The sequence below is a fragment of the Perna viridis genome, chromosome 1 (genome assembly GCF_037379345.1).
Source record: "Perna viridis isolate PV_CMFRI_1.1 ecotype Kerala chromosome 1, ASM3737934v1, whole genome shotgun sequence".
NCBI classification, from domain to species: Eukaryota; Metazoa; Mollusca; class Bivalvia; order Mytilida; family Mytilidae; genus Perna; species Perna viridis.
Window position 1 is genome coordinate 28,276,879 of NC_142445.1, and position 17,569 is coordinate 28,294,447.

The window sequence follows — 17,569 nt, forward strand, 5'->3', positions numbered from 1 at the left end:
TTGGGAAAGGAAGAGGACATTCATTATTTCGGTCCAGGAACAAAGCGGTACACGTACGCTTTGCACAATATTGAAAACGATTTTGATGATGTTAGGAAAACTAAATATATGAATAGTGATATAGCTAGTGCAATTGAGAAAATGGAAATTGTTGCCCGCAGGAAAATAGAGGCATGGTTAAACTAGGTCTGATTTGATTTTTAAAATGTATGATAAAGTTTGAATGTATGGAAAATGTTTTGAAATATTTTTTTTTTACATTTTTTGCATGCCAATGTTTTAAAGCAGTCTGGAATGGATAGCCAGCCGGAATCTTTAATATTTGGATATGAAATTGTGTATTGTATTTCAATTACCTTTTCACTTGTTTTTACATTTTACCTAAAATTAAAAAAAAAGAAAATAAAAATGTGCATGAATACAGTGAAAGAGTACAACTGTGATATCTCTTGTGCGTACATGATTGTGAATAAAAATATATTAAATGTATGAATATAAAAATTTTGTAGGTATTGCGAAAATGGACAATTGTGGTGACTTTGTTTTCTATGCGTATGTAATTGACATATATGATATAACTAATCAATATGATAATAGTATGTCTATGAGAATATTAATAACAATATCTCTTTGATTTGTAAATGTTTTTCTGTTAATAAAATTTTATCAAGATAAAAAAAAAGATTCTCGCTTTGGGTGCGAGAGGTCCCGGGTTCGAATCCCGGACGAGCCCGTACTTTTTACCGTTTGAAAGCGCTGTTTATGGACCCATAAGTATTTATAATCCCGTGAATCGGGTAGCTGTTTCCGTAGTGTAGTGGTAATCACGTCCGCTTCACACGCGGAAGGTCCTGGGTTCGAGCCCCAGCGGAAACATTATATTTTTGATCTCCGTTATGTGCTGCCAAAGTGACACGGTTCGTAGACAATCAATTACTCTTATCACATGTTGAGCATATATGTTGCAAACTTATTTATTAAAAATGTACTGAGTTATTGAAGCGTTTGTGGAATTGTACATTTTTTTTTAAATAACTAACTTTGATACGACAGAAAGGTGAACACAGTTAAATTTTAATCGTGCTTGCTTCTTGGAATTGAATGTTACAAGTCATAGGTGTTGTGTACAACAAACATGTAGTTTATTGTTTGAATTCTTGAGCCTTCATTTTATAAGCCAAAAGTTAATCTGGGTTAAGCATAACGGCTCGTTGGTCTAGGGGTATGATTCTCGCTTAGGGTGCGAGAGGTCTCGGGTTCGAATCCCGGACGAGCCCAATTTTTGACAACGGTACATTCCACAAAATGGCGTCACGTACCACTTCGAATGTTTGTAATAATATATGTTTGCGACGATTTTTATTTTGTTCATGAAGTAATATTAAACGTATACGATACAACGCGCAAATTTGATATTCCGACGCTGACTTTGACAATGGAGAGTGTTATTCAATATTCCAGCCAAATGGTGTTGGTATAGCATCTTTCTAGTATATTCATATGTATCCTATTTTTGATTCCATTGTTTAAAGTATCGAATATTTCGCGTTTAAAATACTATATGTATGTAAGTATGTATGTATGTGTTGGTCTCGCGGTAGTCATCTTGTTCTTCAATTTACCGCGGTAGTGACAGATATTAGGAAGTTCTTGATGCACTAGTATGCCGTTAGTGGTTGGCATGTTTTGTACTATTATCTTGATTGATTTTGAATTTGTACAGCTTTGCCACGTTTACGTTGTAATCGGTTTCTCTTCCACATTGTTAAATAGATTAAATCTACTACTAATATTTAAGCGGCTCGTTGGTCTAGGGGTATGATTCTCGCTTTGGGTGCGAGAGGTCCCGGGTTCGAATCCCGGACGAGCCCTTACTATTTTTTTTCCTGAATACTTCTGTTTCATAGACAAATGGAATGTGTGATCTTTATACAATCGAACGGACGAAATTTTATTGATACGTAAACTATTCCTCTATTCGGAAGAACCTCTCCAAAACAGCATTCAGATACCTCCTTTCTTGTTGGTGTTGCCTCTTTGCCGAATCTTAGACTGTGCACAAATTTCACGAGTGTCGTTATATACGTTTGCATGGCCGATAAAAAAGTAACATTTAAGTTATTTTTGTGATTTCGAATTTCTCATCCAAACGAAAGTTTGAAACTGCCTATATATATATATTTATTTATTTATTATTCATATTTGGGATCGACTACGTATTCTTTTGTTCGGATATCTCTGTCTCCCTCTTCTGTTGAATATTATACGTGTTTTTACATCTTGCATTTAATATACTTTAGCAAAATATACAGTTCAGATGTCGATTGTGTCGTGCGCGTGTATTAAAATGGTCTTTCAAGTCCATATATTATTGGATGTATACAAACGTTCATCACTAAAAATTTCCATTGGTACAATCAAGCGGCTCGTTGGTCTAGGGGTATGATTCTCGCTTTGGGTGCGAGAGGTCCCGGGTTCGAATCCCGGACGAGCCCGTACTTTTTACCGTTTGAAAACGCTGTTTATGGACCCATAAGTATTTATAATCCCGTGAATCGGGTAACTGTTTCCGTAGTGTAGTGGTAATCACGTCCGCTTCACACGCGGAAGGTCCTGGGTTCGAGCCCCAGCGGAAACATTATATTTTTGATCTCCGTTATGTGCTGCCAAAGTGACACGGTTCGTAGACAATCAATTACTCTTATCACATGTTGAGCATATATGTTGCAAACTTATTTATTAAAAATGGACTGAGTTATTGAAGCGTTTGTGGAATTGTACATTTTTTTTTAAATAACTAACTTTGATACGACAGAAAGGTGAACACAGTTAAATTTTAATCGTGCTTGCTTCTTGGAATTGAATGTTACAAGTCATAGGTGTTGTGTACAACAAACATGTAGTTTATTGTTTGAATTCTTGAGCCTTCATTTTATAAGCCAAAAGTTAATCTGGGTTAAGCATAACGGCTCGTTGGTCTAGGGGTATGATTCTCGCTTAGGGTGCGAGAGGTCCCGGGTTCGAATCCCGGACGAGCCCAATTTTTGACAACGGTACATTCCACAAAATGGCGTCACGTACCACTTCGAATGTTTGTAATAATATATGTTTGCGACGATTTTTATTTTGTTCATGAAGTAATATTAAACGTATACGATACAACGCGCAAATTTGATATTCCGACGCTGACTTTGACAATGGAGAGTGTTATTCAATATTCCAGCCAAATGGTGTTGGTATAGCATCTTTCTAGTATATTCATATGTATCCTATTTTTGATTCCATTGTTTAAAGTATCGAATATTTCGCGTTTAAAATACTATATGTATGTAAGTATGTATGTATGTGTTGGTCTCGCGGTAGTCATCTTGTTCTTCAATTTACCGCGGTAATGACAGATATTAGGAAGTTCTTGATGCACTAGTATGCCGTTAGTGGTTGGCATGTTTTGTACTATTATCTTGATTGATTTTGAATTTGTACAGCTTTGCCACGTTTACGTTGTAATCGGTTTCTCTTCCACATTGTTAAATAGATTAAATCTACTACTAATATTTAAGCGGCTCGTTGGTCTAGGGGTATGATTCTCGCTTTGGGTGCGAGAGATCCCGGACGAGCCCGTACTTTTTACCGTTTGAAAACGCTGTTTATGGACCCATAAGTATTTATAATCCCGTGAATCGGGTAACTGTTTCCGTAGTGTAGTGGTAATCACGTCCGCTTCACACGCGGAAGGTCCTGGGTTCGAGCCCCAGCGGAAACATTATATTTTTGATCTCCGTTATGTGCTGCCAAAGTGACACGGTTCGTAGACAATCAATTACTCTTATCACATGTTGAGCATATATGTTGCAAACTTATTTATTAAAAATGTACTGAGTTATTGAAGCGTTTGTGGAATGGTACATTTTTTTTTAAATAACTAACTTTGATACGACAGAAAGGTGAACACAGTTAAATTTTAATCGTGCTTGCTTCTTGGAATTGAATGTTACAAGTCATAGGTGTTGTGTACAACAAACATGTAGTTTATTGTTTGAATTCTTGAGCCTTCATTTTATAAGCCAAAAGTTAATCTGGGTTAAGCATAACGGCTCGTTGGTCTAGGGGTATGATTCTCGCTTAGGGTGCGAGAGGTCCCGGGTTCGAATCCCGGACGAGCCCAATTTTTGACAACGGTACATTCCACAAAATGGCGTCACGTACCACTTCGAATGTTTGTAATAATATATGTTTGCGACGATTTTTATTTTGTTCATGAAGTAATATTAAACGTATACGATACAACGCGCAAATTTGATATTCCGACGCTGACTTTGACAATGGAGAGTGTTATTCAATATTCCAGCCAAATGGTGTTGGTATAGCATCTTTCTAGTATATTCATATGTATCCTATTTTTGATTCCATTGTTTAAAGTATCGAATATTTCGCGTTTAAAATACTATATGTATGTAAGTATGTATGTATGTGTTGGTCTCGCGGTAGTCATCTTGTTCTTCAATTTACCGCGGTAGTGACAGATATTAGGAAGTTCTTGATGCACTAGTATGCCGTTAGTGGTTGGCATGTTTTGTACTATTATCTTGATTGATTTTGAATTTGTACAGCTTTGCCACGTTTACGTTGTAATCGGTTTCTCTTCCACATTGTTAAATAGATTAAATCTACTACTAATATTTAAGCGGCTCGTTGGTCTAGGGGTATGATTCTCGCTTTGGGTGCGAGAGGTCCCGGGTTCGAATCCCGGACGAGCCCTTACTATTTTTTTTCCTGAATACTTCTGTTTCATAGACAAATGGAATGTGTGATCTTTATACAATCGAACGGACGAAATTTTATTGATACGTAAACTATTCCTCTATTCGGAAGAACCTCTCCAAAACAGCATTCAGATACCTCCTTTCTTGTTGGTGTTGCCTCTTTGCCGAATCTTAGACTGTGCACAAATTTCACGAGTGTCGTTATATACGTTTGCATGGCCGATAAAAAAGTAACATTTAAGTTATTTTTGTGATTTCGAATTTCTCATCCAAACGAAAGTTTGAAACTGCCTATATATATATATTTATTTATTTATTATTCATATTTGGGATCGACTACGTATTCTTTTGTTCGGATATCTCTGTCTCCCTCTTCTGTTGAATATTATACGTGTTTTTACATCTTGCATTTAATATACTTTAGCAAAATATACAGTTCAGATGTCGATTGTGTCGTGCGCGTGTATTAAAATGGTCTTTCAAGTCCATATATTATTGGATGTATACAAACGTTCATCACTAAAAATTTCCATTGGTACAATCAAGCGGCTCGTTGGTCTAGGGGTATGATTCTCGCTTTGGGTGCGAGAGGTCCCGGGTTCGAATCCCGGACGAGCCCGTACTTTTTACCGTTTGAAAGCGCTGTTTATGGACCCATAAGTATTTATAATCCCGTGAATCGGGTAACTGTTTCCGTAGTGTAGTGGTAATCACGTCCGCTTCACACGCGGAAGGTCCTGGGTTCGAGCCCCAGCGGAAACATTATATTTTTGATCTCCGTTATGTGCTGCCAAAGTGACACGGTTCGTAGACAATCAATTACTCTTATCACATGTTGAGCATATATGTTGCAAACTTATTTATTAAAAATGGACTGAGTTATTGAAGCGTTTGTGGAATTGTACATTTTTTTTTAAATAACTAACTTTGATACGACAGAAAGGTGAACACAGTTAAATTTTAATCGTGCTTGCTTCTTGGAATTGAATGTTACAAGTCATAGGTGTTGTGTACAACAAACATGTAGTTTATTGTTTGAATTCTTGAGCCTTCATTTTATAAGCCAAAAGTTAATCTGGGTTAAGCATAACGGCTCGTTGGTCTAGGGGTATGATTCTCGCTTAGGGTGCGAGAGGTCCCGGGTTCGAATCCCGGACGAGCCCAATTTTTGACAACGGTACATTCCACAAAATGGCGTCACGTACCACTTCGAATGTTTGTAATAATATATGTTTGCGACGATTTTTATTTTGTTCATGAAGTAATATTAAACGTATACGATACAACGCGCAAATTTGATATTCCGACGCTGACTTTGACAATGGAGAGTGTTATTCAATATTCCAGCCAAATGGTGTTGGTATAGCATCTTTCTAGTATATTCATATGTATCCTATTTTTGATTCCATTGTTTAAAGTATCGAATATTTCGCGTTTAAAATACTATATGTATGTAAGTATGTATGTATGTGTTGGTCTCGCGGTAGTCATCTTGTTCTTCAATTTACCGCGGTAATGACAGATATTAGGAAGTTCTTGATGCACTAGTATGCCGTTAGTGGTTGGCATGTTTTGTACTATTATCTTGATTGATTTTGAATTTGTACAGCTTTGCCACGTTTACGTTGTAATCGGTTTCTCTTCCACATTGTTAAATAGATTAAATCTACTACTAATATTTAAGCGGCTCGTTGGTCTAGGGGTATGATTCTCGCTTTGGGTGCGAGAGATCCCGGACGAGCCCGTACTTTTTACCGTTTGAAAACGCTGTTTATGGACCCATAAGTATTTATAATCCCGTGAATCGGGTAACTGTTTCCGTAGTGTAGTGGTAATCACGTCCGCTTCACACGCGGAAGGTCCTGGGTTCGAGCCCCAGCGGAAACATTATATTTTTGATCTCCGTTATGTGCTGCCAAAGTGACACGGTTCGTAGACAATCAATTACTCTTATCACATGTTGAGCATATATGTTGCAAACTTATTTATTAAAAATGTACTGAGTTATTGAAGCGTTTGTGGAATTGTACATTTTTTTTTAAATAACTAACTTTGATACGACAGAAAGGTGAACACAGTTAAATTTTAATCGTGCTTGCTTCTTGGAATTGAATGTTACAAGTCATAGGTGTTGTGTACAACAAACATGTAGTTTATTGTTTGAATTCTTGAGCCTTCATTTTATAAGCCAAAAGTTAATCTGGGTTAAGCATAACGGCTCGTTGGTCTAGGGGTATGATTCTCGCTTAGGGTGCGAGAGGTCCCGGGTTCGAATCCCGGACGAGCCCAATTTTTGACAACGGTACATTCCACAAAATGGCGTCACGTACCACTTCGAATGTTTGTAATAATATATGTTTGCGACGATTTTTATTTTGTTCATGAAGTAATATTAAACGTATACGATACAACGCGCAAATTTGATATTCCGACGCTGACTTTGACAATGGAGAGTGTTATTCAATATTCCAGCCAAATGGTGTTGGTATAGCATCTTTCTAGTATATTCATATGTATCCTATTTTTGATTCCATTGTTTAAAGTATCGAATATTTCGCGTTTAAAATACTATATGTATGTAAGTATGTATGTATGTGTTGGTCTCGCGGTAGTCATCTTGTTCTTCAATTTACCGCGGTAATGACAGATATTAGGAAGTTCTTGATGCACTAGTATGCCGTTAGTGGTTGGCATGTTTTGTACTATTATCTTGATTGATTTTGAATTTGTACAGCTTTGCCACGTTTACGTTGTAATCGGTTTCTCTTCCACATTGTTAAATAGATTAAATCTACTACTAATATTTAAGCGGCTCGTTGGTCTAGGGGTATGATTCTCGCTTTGGGTGCGAGAGATCCCGGACGAGCCCGTACTTTTTACCGTTTGAAAACGCTGTTTATGGACCCATAAGTATTTATAATCCCGTGAATCGGGTAACTGTTTCCGTAGTGTAGTGGTAATCACGTCCGCTTCACACGCGGAAGGTCCTGGGTTCGAGCCCCAGCGGAAACATTATATTTTTGATCTCCGTTATGTGCTGCCAAAGTGACACGGTTCGTAGACAATCAATTACTCTTATCACATGTTGAGCATATATGTTGCAAACTTATTTATTAAAAATGTACTGAGTTATTGAAGCGTTTGTGGAATTGTACATTTTTTTTTAAATAACTAACTTTGATACGACAGAAAGGTGAACACAGTTAAATTTTAATCGTGCTTGCTTCTTGGAATTGAATGTTACAAGTCATAGGTGTTGTGTACAACAAACATGTAGTTTATTGTTTGAATTCTTGAGCCTTCATTTTATAAGCCAAAAGTTAATCTGGGTTAAGCATAACGGCTCGTTGGTCTAGGGGTATGATTCTCGCTTAGGGTGCGAGAGGTCCCGGGTTCGAATCCCGGACGAGCCCAATTTTTGACAACGGTACATTCCACAAAATGGCGTCACGTACCACTTCGAATGTTTGTAATAATATATGTTTGCGACGATTTTTATTTTGTTCATGAAGTAATATTAAACGTATACGATACAACGCGCAAATTTGATATTCCGACGCTGACTTTGACAATGGAGAGTGTTATTCAATATTCCAGCCAAATGGTGTTGGTATAGCATCTTTCTAGTATATTCATATGTATCCTATTTTTGATTCCATTGTTTAAAGTATCGAATATTTCGCGTTTAAAATACTATATGTATGTAAGTATGTATGTATGTGTTGGTCTCGCGGTAGTCATCTTGTTCTTCAATTTACCGCGGTAATGACAGATATTAGGAAGTTCTTGATGCACTAGTATGCCGTTAGTGGTTGGCATGTTTTGTACTATTATCTTGATTGATTTTGAATTTGTACAGCTTTGCCACGTTTACGTTGTAATCGGTTTCTCTTCCACATTGTTAAATAGATTAAATCTACTACTAATATTTAAGCGGCTCGTTGGTCTAGGGGTATGATTCTCGCTTTGGGTGCGAGAGGTCCCGGGTTCGAATCCCGGACGAGCCCGTACTTTTTACCGTTTGAAAGCGCTGTTTATGGACCCATAAGTATTTATAATCCCGTGAATCGGGTAACTGTTTCCGTAGTGTAGTGGTAATCACGTCCGCTTCACACGCGGAAGGTCCTGGGTTCGAGCCCCAGCGGAAACATTATATTTTTGATCTCCGTTATGTGCTGCCAAAGTGACACGGTTCGTAGACAATCAATTACTCTTATCACATGTTGAGCATATATGTTGCAAACTTATTTATTAAAAATGGACTGAGTTATTGAAGCGTTTGTGGAATTGTACATTTTTTTTTAAATAACTAACTTTGATACGACAGAAAGGTGAACACAGTTAAATTTTAATCGTGCTTGCTTCTTGGAATTGAATGTTACAAGTCATAGGTGTTGTGTACAACAAACATGTAGTTTATTGTTTGAATTCTTGAGCCTTCATTTTATAAGCCAAAAGTTAATCTGGGTTAAGCATAACGGCTCGTTGGTCTAGGGGTATGATTCTCGCTTAGGGTGCGAGAGGTCCCGGGTTCGAATCCCGGACGAGCCCAATTTTTGACAACGGTACATTCCACAAAATGGCGTCACGTACCACTTCGAATGTTTGTAATAATATATGTTTGCGACGATTTTTATTTTGTTCATGAAGTAATATTAAACGTATACGATACAACGCGCAAATTTGATATTCCGACGCTGACTTTGACAATGGAGAGTGTTATTCAATATTCCAGCCAAATGGTGTTGGTATAGCATCTTTCTAGTATATTCATATGTATCCTATTTTTGATTCCATTGTTTAAAGTATCGAATATTTCGCGTTTAAAATACTATATGTATGTAAGTATGTATGTATGTGTTGGTCTCGCGGTAGTCATCTTGTTCTTCAATTTACCGCGGTAATGACAGATATTAGGAAGTTCTTGATGCACTAGTATGCCGTTAGTGGTTGGCATGTTTTGTACTATTATCTTGATTGATTTTGAATTTGTACAGCTTTGCCACGTTTACGTTGTAATCGGTTTCTCTTCCACATTGTTAAATAGATTAAATCTACTACTAATATTTAAGCGGCTCGTTGGTCTAGGGGTATGATTCTCGCTTTGGGTGCGAGAGATCCCGGACGAGCCCGTACTTTTTACCGTTTGAAAACGCTGTTTATGGACCCATAAGTATTTATAATCCCGTGAATCGGGTAACTGTTTCCGTAGTGTAGTGGTAATCACGTCCGCTTCACACGCGGAAGGTCCTGGGTTCGAGCCCCAGCGGAAACATTATATTTTTGATCTCCGTTATGTGCTGCCAAAGTGACACGGTTCGTAGACAATCAATTACTCTTATCACATGTTGAGCATATATGTTGCAAACTTATTTATTAAAAATGTACTGAGTTATTGAAGCGTTTGTGGAATGGTACATTTTTTTTTAAATAACTAACTTTGATACGACAGAAAGGTGAACACAGTTAAATTTTAATCGTGCTTGCTTCTTGGAATTGAATGTTACAAGTCATAGGTGTTGTGTACAACAAACATGTAGTTTATTGTTTGAATTCTTGAGCCTTCATTTTATAAGCCAAAAGTTAATCTGGGTTAAGCATAACGGCTCGTTGGTCTAGGGGTATGATTCTCGCTTAGGGTGCGAGAGGTCCCGGGTTCGAATCCCGGACGAGCCCAATTTTTGACAACGGTACATTCCACAAAATGGCGTCACGTACCACTTCGAATGTTTGTAATAATATATGTTTGCGACGATTTTTATTTTGTTCATGAAGTAATATTAAACGTATACGATACAACGCGCAAATTTGATATTCCGACGCTGACTTTGACAATGGAGAGTGTTATTCAATATTCCAGCCAAATGGTGTTGGTATAGCATCTTTCTAGTATATTCATATGTATCCTATTTTTGATTCCATTGTTTAAAGTATCGAATATTTCGCGTTTAAAATACTATATGTATGTAAGTATGTATGTATGTGTTGGTCTCGCGGTAGTCATCTTGTTCTTCAATTTACCGCGGTAGTGACAGATATTAGGAAGTTCTTGATGCACTAGTATGCCGTTAGTGGTTGGCATGTTTTGTACTATTATCTTGATTGATTTTGAATTTGTACAGCTTTGCCACGTTTACGTTGTAATCGGTTTCTCTTCCACATTGTTAAATAGATTAAATCTACTACTAATATTTAAGCGGCTCGTTGGTCTAGGGGTATGATTCTCGCTTTGGGTGCGAGAGGTCCCGGGTTCGAATCCCGGACGAGCCCTTACTATTTTTTTTCCTGAATACTTCTGTTTCATAGACAAATGGAATGTGTGATCTTTATACAATCGAACGGACGAAATTTTATTGATACGTAAACTATTCCTCTATTCGGAAGAACCTCTCCAAAACAGCATTCAGATACCTCCTTTCTTGTTGGTGTTGCCTCTTTGCCGAATCTTAGACTGTGCACAAATTTCACGAGTGTCGTTATATACGTTTGCATGGCCGATAAAAAAGTAACATTTAAGTTATTTTTGTGATTTCGAATTTCTCATCCAAACGAAAGTTTGAAACTGCCTATATATATATATTTATTTATTTATTATTCATATTTGGGATCGACTACGTATTCTTTTGTTCGGATATCTCTGTCTCCCTCTTCTGTTGAATATTATACGTGTTTTTACATCTTGCATTTAATATACTTTAGCAAAATATACAGTTCAGATGTCGATTGTGTCGTGCGCGTGTATTAAAATGGTCTTTCAAGTCCATATATTATTGGATGTATACAAACGTTCATCACTAAAAATTTCCATTGGTACAATCAAGCGGCTCGTTGGTCTAGGGGTATGATTCTCGCTTTGGGTGCGAGAGGTCCCGGGTTCGAATCCCGGACGAGCCCGTACTTTTTACCGTTTGAAAGCGCTGTTTATGGACCCATAAGTATTTATAATCCCGTGAATCGGGTAACTGTTTCCGTAGTGTAGTGGTAATCACGTCCGCTTCACACGCGGAAGGTCCTGGGTTCGAGCCCCAGCGGAAACATTATATTTTTGATCTCCGTTATGTGCTGCCAAAGTGACACGGTTCGTAGACAATCAATTACTCTTATCACATGTTGAGCATATATGTTGCAAACTTATTTATTAAAAATGGACTGAGTTATTGAAGCGTTTGTGGAATTGTACATTTTTTTTTAAATAACTAACTTTGATACGACAGAAAGGTGAACACAGTTAAATTTTAATCGTGCTTGCTTCTTGGAATTGAATGTTACAAGTCATAGGTGTTGTGTACAACAAACATGTAGTTTATTGTTTGAATTCTTGAGCCTTCATTTTATAAGCCAAAAGTTAATCTGGGTTAAGCATAACGGCTCGTTGGTCTAGGGGTATGATTCTCGCTTAGGGTGCGAGAGGTCCCGGGTTCGAATCCCGGACGAGCCCAATTTTTGACAACGGTACATTCCACAAAATGGCGTCACGTACCACTTCGAATGTTTGTAATAATATATGTTTGCGACGATTTTTATTTTGTTCATGAAGTAATATTAAACGTATACGATACAACGCGCAAATTTGATATTCCGACGCTGACTTTGACAATGGAGAGTGTTATTCAATATTCCAGCCAAATGGTGTTGGTATAGCATCTTTCTAGTATATTCATATGTATCCTATTTTTGATTCCATTGTTTAAAGTATCGAATATTTCGCGTTTAAAATACTATATGTATGTAAGTATGTATGTATGTGTTGGTCTCGCGGTAGTCATCTTGTTCTTCAATTTACCGCGGTAATGACAGATATTAGGAAGTTCTTGATGCACTAGTATGCCGTTAGTGGTTGGCATGTTTTGTACTATTATCTTGATTGATTTTGAATTTGTACAGCTTTGCCACGTTTACGTTGTAATCGGTTTCTCTTCCACATTGTTAAATAGATTAAATCTACTACTAATATTTAAGCGGCTCGTTGGTCTAGGGGTATGATTCTCGCTTTGGGTGCGAGAGATCCCGGACGAGCCCGTACTTTTTACCGTTTGAAAACGCTGTTTATGGACCCATAAGTATTTATAATCCCGTGAATCGGGTAACTGTTTCCGTAGTGTAGTGGTAATCACGTCCGCTTCACACGCGGAAGGTCCTGGGTTCGAGCCCCAGCGGAAACATTATATTTTTGATCTCCGTTATGTGCTGCCAAAGTGACACGGTTCGTAGACAATCAATTACTCTTATCACATGTTGAGCATATATGTTGCAAACTTATTTATTAAAAATGTACTGAGTTATTGAAGCGTTTGTGGAATTGTACATTTTTTTTTAAATAACTAACTTTGATACGACAGAAAGGTGAACACAGTTAAATTTTAATCGTGCTTGCTTCTTGGAATTGAATGTTACAAGTCATAGGTGTTGTGTACAACAAACATGTAGTTTATTGTTTGAATTCTTGAGCCTTCATTTTATAAGCCAAAAGTTAATCTGGGTTAAGCATAACGGCTCGTTGGTCTAGGGGTATGATTCTCGCTTAGGGTGCGAGAGGTCCCGGGTTCGAATCCCGGACGAGCCCAATTTTTGACAACGGTACATTCCACAAAATGGCGTCACGTACCACTTCGAATGTTTGTAATAATATATGTTTGCGACGATTTTTATTTTGTTCATGAAGTAATATTAAACGTATACGATACAACGCGCAAATTTGATATTCCGACGCTGACTTTGACAATGGAGAGTGTTATTCAATATTCCAGCCAAATGGTGTTGGTATAGCATCTTTCTAGTATATTCATATGTATCCTATTTTTGATTCCATTGTTTAAAGTATCGAATATTTCGCGTTTAAAATACTATATGTATGTAAGTATGTATGTATGTGTTGGTCTCGCGGTAGTCATCTTGTTCTTCAATTTACCGCGGTAATGACAGATATTAGGAAGTTCTTGATGCACTAGTATGCCGTTAGTGGTTGGCATGTTTTGTACTATTATCTTGATTGATTTTGAATTTGTACAGCTTTGCCACGTTTACGTTGTAATCGGTTTCTCTTCCACATTGTTAAATAGATTAAATCTACTACTAATATTTAAGCGGCTCGTTGGTCTAGGGGTATGATTCTCGCTTTGGGTGCGAGAGGTCCCGGGTTCGAATCCCGGACGAGCCCGTACTTTTTACCGTTTGAAAGCGCTGTTTATGGACCCATAAGTATTTATAATCCCGTGAATCGGGTAACTGTTTCCGTAGTGTAGTGGTAATCACGTCCGCTTCACACGCGGAAGGTCCTGGGTTCGAGCCCCAGCGGAAACATTATATTTTTGATCTCCGTTATGTGCTGCCAAAGTGACACGGTTCGTAGACAATCAATTACTCTTATCACATGTTGAGCATATATGTTGCAAACTTATTTATTAAAAATGGACTGAGTTATTGAAGCGTTTGTGGAATTGTACATTTTTTTTTAAATAACTAACTTTGATACGACAGAAAGGTGAACACAGTTAAATTTTAATCGTGCTTGCTTCTTGGAATTGAATGTTACAAGTCATAGGTGTTGTGTACAACAAACATGTAGTTTATTGTTTGAATTCTTGAGCCTTCATTTTATAAGCCAAAAGTTAATCTGGGTTAAGCATAACGGCTCGTTGGTCTAGGGGTATGATTCTCGCTTAGGGTGCGAGAGGTCCCGGGTTCGAATCCCGGACGAGCCCAATTTTTGACAACGGTACATTCCACAAAATGGCGTCACGTACCACTTCGAATGTTTGTAATAATATATGTTTGCGACGATTTTTATTTTGTTCATGAAGTAATATTAAACGTATACGATACAACGCGCAAATTTGATATTCCGACGCTGACTTTGACAATGGAGAGTGTTATTCAATATTCCAGCCAAATGGTGTTGGTATAGCATCTTTCTAGTATATTCATATGTATCCTATTTTTGATTCCATTGTTTAAAGTATCGAATATTTCGCGTTTAAAATACTATATGTATGTAAGTATGTATGTATGTGTTGGTCTCGCGGTAGTCATCTTGTTCTTCAATTTACCGCGGTAATGACAGATATTAGGAAGTTCTTGATGCACTAGTATGCCGTTAGTGGTTGGCATGTTTTGTACTATTATCTTGATTGATTTTGAATTTGTACAGCTTTGCCACGTTTACGTTGTAATCGGTTTCTCTTCCACATTGTTAAATAGATTAAATCTACTACTAATATTTAAGCGGCTCGTTGGTCTAGGGGTATGATTCTCGCTTTGGGTGCGAGAGATCCCGGACGAGCCCGTACTTTTTACCGTTTGAAAACGCTGTTTATGGACCCATAAGTATTTATAATCCCGTGAATCGGGTAACTGTTTCCGTAGTGTAGTGGTAATCACGTCCGCTTCACACGCGGAAGGTCCTGGGTTCGAGCCCCAGCGGAAACATTATATTTTTGATCTCCGTTATGTGCTGCCAAAGTGACACGGTTCGTAGACAATCAATTACTCTTATCACATGTTGAGCATATATGTTGCAAACTTATTTATTAAAAATGTACTGAGTTATTGAAGCGTTTGTGGAATGGTACATTTTTTTTTAAATAACTAACTTTGATACGACAGAAAGGTGAACACAGTTAAATTTTAATCGTGCTTGCTTCTTGGAATTGAATGTTACAAGTCATAGGTGTTGTGTACAACAAACATGTAGTTTATTGTTTGAATTCTTGAGCCTTCATTTTATAAGCCAAAAGTTAATCTGGGTTAAGCATAACGGCTCGTTGGTCTAGGGGTATGATTCTCGCTTAGGGTGCGAGAGGTCCCGGGTTCGAATCCCGGACGAGCCCAATTTTTGACAACGGTACATTCCACAAAATGGCGTCACGTACCACTTCGAATGTTTGTAATAATATATGTTTGCGACGATTTTTATTTTGTTCATGAAGTAATATTAAACGTATACGATACAACGCGCAAATTTGATATTCCGACGCTGACTTTGACAATGGAGAGTGTTATTCAATATTCCAGCCAAATGGTGTTGGTATAGCATCTTTCTAGTATATTCATATGTATCCTATTTTTGATTCCATTGTTTAAAGTATCGAATATTTCGCGTTTAAAATACTATATGTATGTAAGTATGTATGTATGTGTTGGTCTCGCGGTAGTCATCTTGTTCTTCAATTTACCGCGGTAGTGACAGATATTAGGAAGTTCTTGATGCACTAGTATGCCGTTAGTGGTTGGCATGTTTTGTACTATTATCTTGATTGATTTTGAATTTGTACAGCTTTGCCACGTTTACGTTGTAATCGGTTTCTCTTCCACATTGTTAAATAGATTAAATCTACTACTAATATTTAAGCGGCTCGTTGGTCTAGGGGTATGATTCTCGCTTTGGGTGCGAGAGGTCCCGGGTTCGAATCCCGGACGAGCCCTTACTATTTTTTTTCCTGAATACTTCTGTTTCATAGACAAATGGAATGTGTGATCTTTATACAATCGAACGGACGAAATTTTATTGATACGTAAACTATTCCTCTATTCGGAAGAACCTCTCCAAAACAGCATTCAGATACCTCCTTTCTTGTTGGTGTTGCCTCTTTGCCGAATCTTAGACTGTGCACAAATTTCACGAGTGTCGTTATATACGTTTGCATGGCCGATAAAAAAGTAACATTTAAGTTATTTTTGTGATTTCGAATTTCTCATCCAAACGAAAGTTTGAAACTGCCTATATATATATATTTATTTATTTATTATTCATATTTGGGATCGACTACGTATTCTTTTGTTCGGATATCTCTGTCTCCCTCTTCTGTTGAATATTATACGTGTTTTTACATCTTGCATTTAATATACTTTAGCAAAATATACAGTTCAGATGTCGATTGTGTCGTGCGCGTGTATTAAAATGGTCTTTCAAGTCCATATATTATTGGATGTATACAAACGTTCATCACTAAAAATTTCCATTGGTACAATCAAGCGGCTCGTTGGTCTAGGGGTATGATTCTCGCTTTGGGTGCGAGAGGTCCCGGGTTCGAATCCCGGACGAGCCCGTACTTTTTACCGTTTGAAAGCGCTGTTTATGGACCCATAAGTATTTATAATCCCGTGAATCGGGTAACTGTTTCCGTAGTGTAGTGGTAATCACGTCCGCTTCACACGCGGAAGGTCCTGGGTTCGAGCCCCAGCGGAAACATTATATTTTTGATCTCCGTTATGTGCTGCCAAAGTGACACGGTTCGTAGACAATCAATTACTCTTATCACATGTTGAGCATATATGTTGCAAACTTATTTATTAAAAATGGACTGAGTTATTGAAGCGTTTGTGGAATTGTACATTTTTTTTTAAATAACTAACTTTGATACGACAGAAAGGTGAACACAGTTAAATTTTAATCGTGCTTGCTTCTTGGAATTGAATGTTACAAGTCATAGGTGTTGTGTACAACAAACATGTAGTTTATTGTTTGAATTCTTGAGCCTTCATTTTATAAGCCAAAAGTTAATCTGGGTTAAGCATAACGGCTCGTTGGTCTAGGGGTATGATTCTCGCTTAGGGTGCGAGAGGTCCCGGGTTCGAATCCCGGACGAGCCCAATTTTTGACAACGGTACATTCCACAAAATGGCGTCACGTACCACTTCGAATGTTTGTAATAATATATGTTTGCGACGATTTTTATTTTGTTCATGAAGTAATATTAAACGTATACGATACAACGCGCAAATTTGATATTCCGACGCTGACTTTGACAATGGAGAGTGTTATTCAATATTCCAGCCAAATGGTGTTGGTATAGCATCTTTCTAGTATA

General features: G+C 37.5%; 36 non-coding genes across 36 annotated transcripts; all 36 read left to right on the plus strand.

Moving 5' to 3' along the window:
• The first annotated feature begins 803 nt into the window (after positions 1-803).
• Positions 804-876, plus strand: Trnav-cac (transfer RNA valine (anticodon CAC)). Its single transcript has one exon. It is a non-coding gene; the product is annotated as a tRNA-Val (tRNA).
• A 329-nt stretch (positions 877-1,205) lies between these two features.
• Trnap-agg (transfer RNA proline (anticodon AGG)) lies at positions 1,206-1,277 on the plus strand. The gene has a single exon. It is a non-coding gene; the product is annotated as a tRNA-Pro (tRNA).
• Positions 1,278-1,799: 522 nt separating this feature from the next.
• Positions 1,800-1,871, plus strand: Trnap-ugg (transfer RNA proline (anticodon UGG)). The gene has a single exon. It is a non-coding gene; the product is annotated as a tRNA-Pro (tRNA).
• Positions 1,872-2,423: 552 nt separating this feature from the next.
• On the plus strand, positions 2,424-2,495 carry Trnap-ugg (transfer RNA proline (anticodon UGG)). The gene has a single exon. It is a non-coding gene; the product is annotated as a tRNA-Pro (tRNA).
• Positions 2,496-2,565: 70 nt separating this feature from the next.
• Trnav-cac (transfer RNA valine (anticodon CAC)) lies at positions 2,566-2,638 on the plus strand. The gene has a single exon. It is a non-coding gene; the product is annotated as a tRNA-Val (tRNA).
• Positions 2,639-2,967: 329 nt separating this feature from the next.
• Trnap-agg (transfer RNA proline (anticodon AGG)) lies at positions 2,968-3,039 on the plus strand. Its single transcript has one exon. It is a non-coding gene; the product is annotated as a tRNA-Pro (tRNA).
• A 651-nt stretch (positions 3,040-3,690) lies between these two features.
• Trnav-cac (transfer RNA valine (anticodon CAC)) lies at positions 3,691-3,763 on the plus strand. Its single transcript has one exon. It is a non-coding gene; the product is annotated as a tRNA-Val (tRNA).
• Positions 3,764-4,092: 329 nt separating this feature from the next.
• Positions 4,093-4,164, plus strand: Trnap-agg (transfer RNA proline (anticodon AGG)). Its single transcript has one exon. It is a non-coding gene; the product is annotated as a tRNA-Pro (tRNA).
• Positions 4,165-4,686: 522 nt separating this feature from the next.
• On the plus strand, positions 4,687-4,758 carry Trnap-ugg (transfer RNA proline (anticodon UGG)). The gene has a single exon. It is a non-coding gene; the product is annotated as a tRNA-Pro (tRNA).
• Positions 4,759-5,310: 552 nt separating this feature from the next.
• On the plus strand, positions 5,311-5,382 carry Trnap-ugg (transfer RNA proline (anticodon UGG)). Its single transcript has one exon. It is a non-coding gene; the product is annotated as a tRNA-Pro (tRNA).
• Positions 5,383-5,452: 70 nt separating this feature from the next.
• On the plus strand, positions 5,453-5,525 carry Trnav-cac (transfer RNA valine (anticodon CAC)). Its single transcript has one exon. It is a non-coding gene; the product is annotated as a tRNA-Val (tRNA).
• A 329-nt stretch (positions 5,526-5,854) lies between these two features.
• Positions 5,855-5,926, plus strand: Trnap-agg (transfer RNA proline (anticodon AGG)). Its single transcript has one exon. It is a non-coding gene; the product is annotated as a tRNA-Pro (tRNA).
• A 651-nt stretch (positions 5,927-6,577) lies between these two features.
• Positions 6,578-6,650, plus strand: Trnav-cac (transfer RNA valine (anticodon CAC)). Its single transcript has one exon. It is a non-coding gene; the product is annotated as a tRNA-Val (tRNA).
• Positions 6,651-6,979: 329 nt separating this feature from the next.
• On the plus strand, positions 6,980-7,051 carry Trnap-agg (transfer RNA proline (anticodon AGG)). The gene has a single exon. It is a non-coding gene; the product is annotated as a tRNA-Pro (tRNA).
• A 651-nt stretch (positions 7,052-7,702) lies between these two features.
• Trnav-cac (transfer RNA valine (anticodon CAC)) lies at positions 7,703-7,775 on the plus strand. Its single transcript has one exon. It is a non-coding gene; the product is annotated as a tRNA-Val (tRNA).
• Positions 7,776-8,104: 329 nt separating this feature from the next.
• Trnap-agg (transfer RNA proline (anticodon AGG)) lies at positions 8,105-8,176 on the plus strand. The gene has a single exon. It is a non-coding gene; the product is annotated as a tRNA-Pro (tRNA).
• Positions 8,177-8,698: 522 nt separating this feature from the next.
• Positions 8,699-8,770, plus strand: Trnap-ugg (transfer RNA proline (anticodon UGG)). Its single transcript has one exon. It is a non-coding gene; the product is annotated as a tRNA-Pro (tRNA).
• A 70-nt stretch (positions 8,771-8,840) lies between these two features.
• Trnav-cac (transfer RNA valine (anticodon CAC)) lies at positions 8,841-8,913 on the plus strand. Its single transcript has one exon. It is a non-coding gene; the product is annotated as a tRNA-Val (tRNA).
• A 329-nt stretch (positions 8,914-9,242) lies between these two features.
• On the plus strand, positions 9,243-9,314 carry Trnap-agg (transfer RNA proline (anticodon AGG)). Its single transcript has one exon. It is a non-coding gene; the product is annotated as a tRNA-Pro (tRNA).
• Positions 9,315-9,965: 651 nt separating this feature from the next.
• On the plus strand, positions 9,966-10,038 carry Trnav-cac (transfer RNA valine (anticodon CAC)). The gene has a single exon. It is a non-coding gene; the product is annotated as a tRNA-Val (tRNA).
• A 329-nt stretch (positions 10,039-10,367) lies between these two features.
• Positions 10,368-10,439, plus strand: Trnap-agg (transfer RNA proline (anticodon AGG)). The gene has a single exon. It is a non-coding gene; the product is annotated as a tRNA-Pro (tRNA).
• A 522-nt stretch (positions 10,440-10,961) lies between these two features.
• Trnap-ugg (transfer RNA proline (anticodon UGG)) lies at positions 10,962-11,033 on the plus strand. Its single transcript has one exon. It is a non-coding gene; the product is annotated as a tRNA-Pro (tRNA).
• A 552-nt stretch (positions 11,034-11,585) lies between these two features.
• Trnap-ugg (transfer RNA proline (anticodon UGG)) lies at positions 11,586-11,657 on the plus strand. The gene has a single exon. It is a non-coding gene; the product is annotated as a tRNA-Pro (tRNA).
• Positions 11,658-11,727: 70 nt separating this feature from the next.
• Positions 11,728-11,800, plus strand: Trnav-cac (transfer RNA valine (anticodon CAC)). The gene has a single exon. It is a non-coding gene; the product is annotated as a tRNA-Val (tRNA).
• Positions 11,801-12,129: 329 nt separating this feature from the next.
• Trnap-agg (transfer RNA proline (anticodon AGG)) lies at positions 12,130-12,201 on the plus strand. Its single transcript has one exon. It is a non-coding gene; the product is annotated as a tRNA-Pro (tRNA).
• A 651-nt stretch (positions 12,202-12,852) lies between these two features.
• Trnav-cac (transfer RNA valine (anticodon CAC)) lies at positions 12,853-12,925 on the plus strand. Its single transcript has one exon. It is a non-coding gene; the product is annotated as a tRNA-Val (tRNA).
• A 329-nt stretch (positions 12,926-13,254) lies between these two features.
• Positions 13,255-13,326, plus strand: Trnap-agg (transfer RNA proline (anticodon AGG)). The gene has a single exon. It is a non-coding gene; the product is annotated as a tRNA-Pro (tRNA).
• Positions 13,327-13,848: 522 nt separating this feature from the next.
• Trnap-ugg (transfer RNA proline (anticodon UGG)) lies at positions 13,849-13,920 on the plus strand. Its single transcript has one exon. It is a non-coding gene; the product is annotated as a tRNA-Pro (tRNA).
• A 70-nt stretch (positions 13,921-13,990) lies between these two features.
• Trnav-cac (transfer RNA valine (anticodon CAC)) lies at positions 13,991-14,063 on the plus strand. The gene has a single exon. It is a non-coding gene; the product is annotated as a tRNA-Val (tRNA).
• A 329-nt stretch (positions 14,064-14,392) lies between these two features.
• Positions 14,393-14,464, plus strand: Trnap-agg (transfer RNA proline (anticodon AGG)). The gene has a single exon. It is a non-coding gene; the product is annotated as a tRNA-Pro (tRNA).
• Positions 14,465-15,115: 651 nt separating this feature from the next.
• Positions 15,116-15,188, plus strand: Trnav-cac (transfer RNA valine (anticodon CAC)). Its single transcript has one exon. It is a non-coding gene; the product is annotated as a tRNA-Val (tRNA).
• A 329-nt stretch (positions 15,189-15,517) lies between these two features.
• Positions 15,518-15,589, plus strand: Trnap-agg (transfer RNA proline (anticodon AGG)). Its single transcript has one exon. It is a non-coding gene; the product is annotated as a tRNA-Pro (tRNA).
• Positions 15,590-16,111: 522 nt separating this feature from the next.
• Trnap-ugg (transfer RNA proline (anticodon UGG)) lies at positions 16,112-16,183 on the plus strand. The gene has a single exon. It is a non-coding gene; the product is annotated as a tRNA-Pro (tRNA).
• Positions 16,184-16,735: 552 nt separating this feature from the next.
• Trnap-ugg (transfer RNA proline (anticodon UGG)) lies at positions 16,736-16,807 on the plus strand. The gene has a single exon. It is a non-coding gene; the product is annotated as a tRNA-Pro (tRNA).
• A 70-nt stretch (positions 16,808-16,877) lies between these two features.
• Trnav-cac (transfer RNA valine (anticodon CAC)) lies at positions 16,878-16,950 on the plus strand. The gene has a single exon. It is a non-coding gene; the product is annotated as a tRNA-Val (tRNA).
• A 329-nt stretch (positions 16,951-17,279) lies between these two features.
• Trnap-agg (transfer RNA proline (anticodon AGG)) lies at positions 17,280-17,351 on the plus strand. Its single transcript has one exon. It is a non-coding gene; the product is annotated as a tRNA-Pro (tRNA).
• Positions 17,352-17,569: the final 218 nt, after the last annotated feature.